Raw genomic sequence first — 8,967 nt, forward strand, 5'->3', positions numbered from 1 at the left:
TTTGCAAATACTATTTCCTATTCCATATATTACCTTTTCTTTTTCTTTCCTTGTTTTTCTTTCTTTTTTTATTATCTGTGCAAAACCTTTTTAGTTTGATATAGTCCCACTTGTTGATTTTTCCTTCGCTGCTTGTCCTTTTTTTTTGGGGGGGGGTTCTTTTTAGAGCCATACCTGTGGCATATGGAAGTTTCTGGGCTAGTGGTTGAATTGGAGCTGTAGCTGCCAGACTACACCACAGCAACATCAGATCAAGCCACATCTGTGATGTACAGCACAGCCCAGGGCAACACCAGATCCTTAACCCACTAAGCAAGGCCAGGGATCAAACCTGCATCCTCATGGATACTAGTCGGTTCATTACCACTGAACCACAACAGGAATTCCTCTTGTGCCTTTGATGTCATATCCAAAATATCATTGTGCAGACCAATATAAAGGAGCTTCTTCTGAGTGTTTTCTTCTAGGAGCTTTATGGGATCAGGTATATTTAAGTCTTTGAACCCTTTCAAGTTAATTTTTGTGAATGGTATAAGATTGCATTTTTCTGCATGTGGTTATCCAGTTTTTCCAACACCATTTGTTGAAGAAAGTATCCTTTCCTCATTGAGTGTTCTTGGCTCCCTTGTCCAATATTAGTTGAACACATATGCAGGGGGTTATTTCTAGGCTATTCTGTTCTATTGGTCTATGTGTCTGTTTTTTATGCCAGTAAAAATTACCGTATTGTTTTACTCTACTATTTTAATTACTATAGCTTTGTAGTATATTTTAAAATCAGGAAGTGTTATATCTCTGGCTTTTCTTTCTCAGGGTTGCTTTGGCTATTTGGGGTCTTTTTTGATCCCATATAGTATTCAGGATTTGTTTATTTCTATGGACAATGCCACAGAAATTTTGATAAGAGATTACATTGAGTCTATAGATGGCTTTATATAATATGGATATTTCAACAATAATATTCTCCTAATGCGTAGACACAGGCTATCTTTCCATTTATTTGTGACTTCTTCAGTTTCTTTCATTAATGTCTTGTAGTTTTCATTGCTCTTTCATTTCCTTGGTTAAATTTATTCCTAAATGTTTTATTGTTTTTGATGCTATTGTAAATGGGATAGTTTTCTTTCTTTTGCAGATGTTTTGTTGTTGGTATACATAAATGCAACTCATTCTACATGTTGATTTTATTACCTTATATCCTGCAACTTTGAACCTTTTTGTCTGTCAAGCTGAAGTGAGTCTCTTGTAGGCAGCATATAGTTGGGTCCTTTTTTTTGTTGTTTTTTCCTATCTGTCTAGCTGCTTTGTACCTTTTAATTGGTGAATTCAATCCATTTATATTTAGTTATTATTGATATGTAAAGGTTTACTGATGCCGTCTTATTCATTGTTTTCTGGTTGTTTTGTATTTCCACTGTTTCTTTTTCCCTCTGTTACTGTCTACCTTTGTTAAGTGGTAATTTTCCAGGGCAGTATGCGCTATTACCCCTTTCACTGTCTTTTGTGAATCTGCTGCTAAGTTTTTACTTAACTTTGTGGTTACCATGAGGCTTAAACATCTCATAGATACAAGTCTATTTTAAGCTTATAGCAACTTCAATCACCTTCAAAGGCTTTATTACCTTTTTACTCCCTCTTCCACCTTTTATAGTTTTGATGCTATTTACCTTTTTATATTGTATATTTATTTAAAAATTATAGTAACTATAGTTCTTTTTCATACTTGTCTCCTTTAACCTTTATGCTGTAATTATATGGTTAACAAATTATCCTTTTACAGAACTAGGATTTCCTGACACTGTATTTGTCTTTACCAGTGTGTTATGTACTTTCCTATGTTTTCGTAACACTGACTAGTATCTTTTTATATCAGTTTTGAAGAATTCTTTTCAGTATTTATTGCAGGGCAGTTCTGTGGCAATGACTCCCTCGGCTTTCATCTGGGAAAGTATTTTTCCTTCATCTCTCAGGGCTAACTTTGTCAGATAGAGAATTCTTGACCGACAATTTTTTTCTTTCAATGAACACTTTGAATATGCCATTTCACTCTCTTAATCTGGAGGATTTCTCCTGAGAAATCTGCTAATAGCCTTGTGCGGGTTCCTTTGTAGGTTACAATCTTTTTATCCCTGGATGCTTTTAGAATTTTCTGATTTCTGGAGTTCCTGTAATGGCTTAGTGGTAACGAACCAACTAGTATCCGTGAGGGCACAGATTCAATCCCTTGCCTTGCTCAGTGGGTTAAGGATCCAGAGTTGCCATGAGCTGGAGAGTAGGTCGCAGACATGGCTCAGATCCCACGTTGCTGTGGCTGTGGTGTAGGCTGGCAACTGCAGCTCCAATTTGACCCCTAGCCTGGGAAATTCCATATGCCATAGGTGCAGCCCTTTTAAAAAAAAAAGACAAAAAAAATTCTCTGATTTTCTTTTATAGTTCTATTATAATGTGTCTTAAGGTCTTTTTGCACTGAGATCATAGACTGACTTGTTATCTTCGTGAACTTGGATATCCAAATCTTCCCCAGGTTTATGCACAACTATTACCTTTTTTTGGTTTGTTTTTGTTGTCTTTTTGCCTTTTCTAGGGCCACTCCCACGGCATATGGAGGTTCCCAGGCTAGGGGTCTAATCAGAGCTGTAGCTGCCGGCCTACAGCAGAGCCACAGCAACGCGGGATCCAAGCCACGTCTGCGACCTACACCACAGCTCACAGCAATTCCGGATTGTTAACCCACTGAGCAAGGGCAGGGATCGAACCTGCAACCTCATGGTTCCTAGTCAGATTCGCTAACCACTGCACCACGACGGGAACTCAACTATTACTTTTTAAAATATATTTTCTGCCCCCTCTCCTTCTCTTCTTCTTCTAGAAACCCGATTAGTCCTTTATTTGTTCTTTTGATGGAATCCCATAGATAACATATGCTTTCTTTACTCTTTTTCATTATTATTATTATTATTTTGCTGTTATTTCAAAGTTTCTGTCCTCTAGGTCATATATCCTGTCTTCCATTTGCTTCACTCTGCTGCAGATGCTCTCTATTGCATTTTTCACTTTTCATTGAATTTCTTCAGCTCCAGAATTTAATTTTTATAATATCTATCCTTTGGGTAAGTATCTCATCTTGTTCATATATTTTTCCCCCATCTCATTGAATTGTCTGAGTTTTCTTGTGGCTCAGTGAATTTCTTCAAAATAGCTATTTTGAATTCTTTATCGGCTAGATCACAAAATTCCATACCTTTGAGCTCAGTTATTAGAAAAATCATTGTTATCTGTTAATGACAACAAATTTTCTTTAATTTTTTTCATGTTCTTTATAGTTTGGCATTACTGCTTTCACATTTGATGTAGCTGACATCTTAAATCTTTACAGGTTGGCTTCAGATGGGGTATAATATTCATTGGTACTGTTATATCTAAGGATTTTTTTGCCTTTATAGGAATACCTGCTGCCCTCTTCTTGCTCCCTCTTGTGGCAAAATTGATAAGCTTTTATGTCCTCTCTGGTTCTTACCACTCACCAGACTGGCCACTGGAAATCTCTCTTTTGGTTTCCAGAAGGTGGCATGATAGCTCAGGTTTGTCGTTTCTCCCTTGTTCACTGATCCTAGTCTTTTTCTCTGATAGTGTTCATTGGACTTGCTCTTGCAGCTGCACCCCAAGAGTGCACAAGGAGCTGGCCACAGAGTAGGGGGAAGTTTGAGTTTAGCACCCGGAACAATGGGAATGGATACCTGTGGACCCAGTGGGGTGATTGTTGGTTGTGGCACTCTCAGGGGCTTGTGGGTAGACTTTTTGCTAAAGTCTAAAGAAATTGCATTCCTTTAATGCCTTTTGATATTCACACCTGCCATTTTCCTGATAAACCCCTAGTCATAGAGGTCCTGCTCAGTACTTTGGGTAGTGCTGGAGAGAAATGAGTTTCTCAAGCTGTGTCCCCTATCACTGAGGTAGCTGGGCACTCACTCACTGCTCCCCTTTTCCCCAATAGGAGATGCTCCCACTACTGGATAGTTCAGCCCTCCATGGTGTTGCTTGGAAGGTAGGGGACAGCACTGGGAACGTACCTCTTACTGTCAACAAACTCGGGTTTTTTTTTTTGTTTTTGTTTTTCTTCTCTTGATAGTGGGCTGGTATCTCCCAGTGGGAAGTCTGGATTTCTGCAGATTTTCTCCTATCCATGTTTACCTGCCCATGTTTACCTGTCGGCACTCTCCAGACTTTTTTTCGGAATGGGACATGAGGATTTGGAACAGTTTTGCTCGTTCAAGAGCTTGTGACTGGATTAACAGGTAGGTGAGACTCCTCATGGGTCCCTTGGCATATTGTGCTTGTTCCCACAACAGTGCTTTCGTTTGTGGATTGATGTCTAATTCATTATTTTAAAGGGAGGACAACAGGAGGAACATCTTCCACTGCCACGATGCTGCCCAACCGAGTAGTTTTAAAAATAATTCTCTTGTCCCTAATCTTTTAATGCCAACAAAATCGGTTATTACTGAATATTGTTTTGTGACCGTTGAGAGTATTCAATGCTAGGATTTGCTCTTTAGTATCAGTAAGTTTATTACAAAATTTTGCATACTAGGGAGCAGAGAAAAGAGCTGCTATTTCAATAATTCCTTGTAAAGAATCCTGTTTATGGCTAGTAGTACAGCACATTTTGTAACTACAGGACCAGCCCAGGAGCCACTGCAACACTAGTTCTCTTCAAGAAAATTAACTGAAATAAGAAGAAGGCTACAAACATTTTTGTTGTTATTTTAACACGGTATTAGTGAGAATGAATCAAGATGGCATATGGAACAGAAACATCTACAATCTCATTCAAACCTAAATTCCATAAGGGGCTAAAGTAGAGGAAAAATATGAAAATCTGCCTTGGCACTAAGAAATGAGAGGGCTAGCAATGGAATTGAAATTTTGGGGAATGCCAGAAAGATAGAGAGCAGATGGGATCTAAGATATAGGCAAATAAAATGGGAGGAAATCACAACACAAAACAGGTAGACTACTGCAAAGGGAGGAATGTGTTGGAACCCAGGATTAATAGATGCACAGAGCAGGATACCCATGGATGCTGGTGGGTCAGGGACTCTTTTTGGGCAGGGAGACTCATTAGGGAGCTGACGGAATAGCAAGGCAAGTTCCAACCCCCACCCATGGGCTGACTTGGGGGCAGATAGGGTGTCTATATACAGTCTATAATGTAACATTGCATGAAGCCACTGGAGCTGGAGAAGCAGGGCAGTGCCCCCACCAGGGAAGAGACGCCTATACCCAGAATCAAAAATACTGACATATCCTTACCTGGTAGCACAGCCCGCCCCTCCCATCACTGGATTCGATAAACAAAACAACATCCACAAAAATAGGCTCTCAAATACAAAAATGAGCAACTAAACAAATTACAAGTATGAATCACCAAAATATTTCAAGAAAAACCCAAAGAAAATTTTCAAAAGAAAAAAATCCATATAAGAAAGGTATAACAAGCAAGTGTATCTGATATCCCAAGGACACAGTAGATATATAGCCATTAAATTAAAAAACAAACAGCTTAAGAGCAAAGCTGTGAGCGGGATGATTGCAAGGCATGCTTCCCATTACTCAGCCTAGAAGTACAGATGGAGAAAGTATCAAGGAAAGCTAAAAGATACAGGGATATGTCCAAATATTCCAACATATAACTAAACAGGAGATAGAATATAGAGAGACAATGTTGAGTAGATTGGATTTTTTTGTTGTTGTTCTGCAAAGTCTTAATATTAAAGGTGCTCATCCCCATATAACACAGAACCAGATGAATTTTTAAAAAGCAGACTTCTGGAGTTCCTGTTGTGACTTAGTAGAATAGTTAAGAACCTGACTAGCATCCATGCAGATGCAGGTGCGGGTGGGAGAGGGACTACAAAAACCACAAACATGGAGGCCAAACAATATGCAACTATATTACAATGGATCACTGAAAAAAATCAAATAAGAAAAAACCCCACAAAAACCTGGAAACAAACGAAAATGAAAATGATCCAAAATAACAAAAAAGTTCTATGAGGAAAGTCTGTAGTGATACAAGCTTACTTCAAATAAACAACCTAACCTTACACCTCAGGGAACTAGAAAAAGACAAAACCCAAAATCAATAGACGGAAGGAAATCATAAAGATCAGAGCCGAAATAAATGAGAAAAGAGCTGGGTCTTTGAAAAGATAAACAAAATTGATAAATCTTTGGTGAGCCTCATCAAGAAAAAAAGGAGAAAGGGCCCAAATCAATAAAATCAGAAATGAAAAAGGAGAAGTTACAACCAATACCACATGATACAAAGGGTCATAAGAGATTACTATGAACAACCATATGCCAATAAAATGGACAACCTAGAAAGGATGGACAAATTCCTAGAAATGTACAATCTCCCAAGGCTGAACCAGGAGGAAGTAGAAAATATGAAAAGACCTATTACCAGTAATGAATAAGTAATAATTAAAAAACAGAAGCTAGGAGTTCTGGTCGTGGCTCAGTGTTTAATGGATCAGACTAGGAACCATGAGGTTGCGGGTTTGATCCATGGCCTCGCTCAGTGGGTTAAGGATCTGGCGTTGCTGTGAGCTGTGGTGTAGGTTGCAGACGCAGCTCAGATCCCACGTTGCTGTGGCTGTGGCTATGGCGTAGGCCAGTGGCTACAGCTCTGATTAGACCCCCAGCCTGGGAATCTCCATATGCCACGGGAGTGGCCCTAGAAAAGGCAAAAAGACAAAAAAAATAGAAGGTAAAAACTTCCCAACAAATAAAAAGTTGAGGACCAGATTGCTTCACAGGTGAATAATGCTGAACATTTAGAGATGAGTTAATACTTATCCTTCTCAAATTATTCCAATAAAACTGCAGAGGAAGGAACACTTCTGCCACTTCTGAACACATTCAGTTAGGCCAGCATCACCCTAATACCAAAACCAGACAAAAACACCACACAAAAAAGAGAAAATTAATAGGCCAATACCACTGATGAACATAGATGCCAAAATCCTCAACAAAGTATTAGCAAATTGAACCCAACAATACATTAAAAGGATCATACACCATGATCGAGTGGGATTTACCTCAGGAATGTAAGGACAGTTCAATGACTGCAAATCAATCATAGGATACACCACATCCACAAAGTGAATAAAAACCATATGATCATTTCAATAGATGCATAAAAGCTTTTGACAAAGTTCAACACCCATTTATAAGACAAATTCTCCAAAAAAAAAAAAAAATGGGTACAGAGGGAACATACCTCAACATAACAAATGCCATATATGATAAGCCCACAAATAGCACCATACTCAATGGTGAAAAACTGAAAGCATTTCCTCTAAGATCAGGAACCAGACAAGGATGTCCACTCCTATTTAAAATAGTATTAGGGAGTTCCCGTCATGGCGCAGTGGTTGGTGAACCCGACTAGGAACCATGAGGTTGCAGGTTCGATCCCTGGCCTTGCTCAGTGGGTTGACGATCCGGCGTTGCCGTGAGCTGTGGTGTAGGTTGCAGACGCGGCTCGGATCCCACGTTGCTGTGGCTCTGGCGTGGGCTGATGGCTGCAGCTCCGATTCGACCCCTGACCTGGGAACCTCCATGTGCCGCGAGAGTGGCCCAAGAAAATGGCAAAAAGACAAAAAATAAAAATAAAAATAAAAAATAAAATAGTATTAGAAGTCCTAGCCACAGCAATCAGACAAGGAAAAGAAGTAAAACAAATTCAAATTGGAAAGGAAAAAGTAAAACAGACCCTCTGGGCAGATGACATAATATTATACATAGGAAATCCTAAAGATTTCACCAAAACACGACTGGAGCTCATCAATGAATTCAGTAAAGTTGCACAATACAAAATTAGTCTACAAAAATCTGCTGCACTTCTATACATTAATAACAAACTATCAGGAGTCCATCGTGGTGCAGCGGAAACAAATACGATTAGGACCCATGAGGTTGCAGGTTCAATCCCTGGCCTCGCTCAGTGGGTTAAGGATGTGGCATTGCCGTGAGCTGTGGTGTAGGTCAAAGATGCAGCTTGGATCTGGCGTTGCTGTGGCTGTGGTGTAGGCCAGCAGCTACAGCTCCGATTCGACCCATAGCCTGGGAACCTCCATATGCTGCCAGTTCAGCTCCAAAGACAAAAAATAAAAAAATAAAAAAAATAACATAAATAACAAATGTTGGTGAGAACATGGAGAGAAGGGAACTCTTGTACACTGTTAGTGGGAATGTAAACTGGTACAGCCACTGTGGAAAACAGTATGGTGGGTCCTCAAAAAACTAAAAATAGGACTACCATATGATCCAGTAATTCCACTCCTGGGTATATATCTAAATAAAATGAAAACACTAATTCAAAAAGATGAACTCACTCCAATATTCACAGCAGCATTATTCACAATAACAAAGTTATGTAAGCAACCTAAATGTCTGCCAACAGAGAAATGGATAAAGAAGATGTGGTATATATACAGCGAATTAGTACTCAGCCATAAAAAAGAATGAAATTTTTCCATTTGTAACAACATGGATGGACCTGGAGAGAGTTATGCTTACTAAAATAAGTCAGAGAATGACAAATACCGCATGTTACCAGTTATAGGTAGAATATGAAAAATAAACTAGTTAATACAACAAAAATGAAGGAGACTCACAGATACAAAAAACAAACTAATAGTCATCAGTGGGGAGAGGGAAGAGGAAAGGGGCAAGAAGAAAGAATATTTCCTAACTCATTTTATAAGGACAGCATTATCCTAGTACCAAAGCAAAACAAAGGCATTACAAGAAAACTACAGACCACTATCTCTCTTAATACAGATGCAAAAATCTTTGATAAAATATTAGAAAATCAAGTCCAACAATATATAAAAGAATTACACACCACAACAAATTGCGATTTATCCAATGCAAGGATGGTTCAACATTTGAAAATTA

General features: G+C 38.8%; 1 long non-coding RNA gene across 1 annotated transcript; it reads right to left on the minus strand.

The window, feature by feature from the left end:
- Nucleotides 1-4,544: 4,544 nt before the first annotated feature.
- On the minus strand, nucleotides 4,545-8,429 carry LOC146395975 (uncharacterized). Its single transcript, XR_014829546.1, has 2 exons — nucleotides 8,110-8,429; nucleotides 4,545-7,595 (listed from the first exon to the last, which is right to left on the minus strand). It is a non-coding gene; the product is annotated as an uncharacterized LOC146395975 (long non-coding RNA).
- Nucleotides 8,430-8,967: the final 538 nt, after the last annotated feature.

The sequence above is a fragment of the Sus scrofa genome, chromosome 15 (assembly GCF_054392235.1).
Source record: "Sus scrofa isolate SSC_HxYL_T2T_F1_AM1 chromosome 15, Sscrofa_HxYL_maternal_Yorkshire_Landrace_v2.0, whole genome shotgun sequence".
Lineage (NCBI taxonomy): Eukaryota > Metazoa > Chordata > Mammalia > Artiodactyla > Suidae > Sus > Sus scrofa.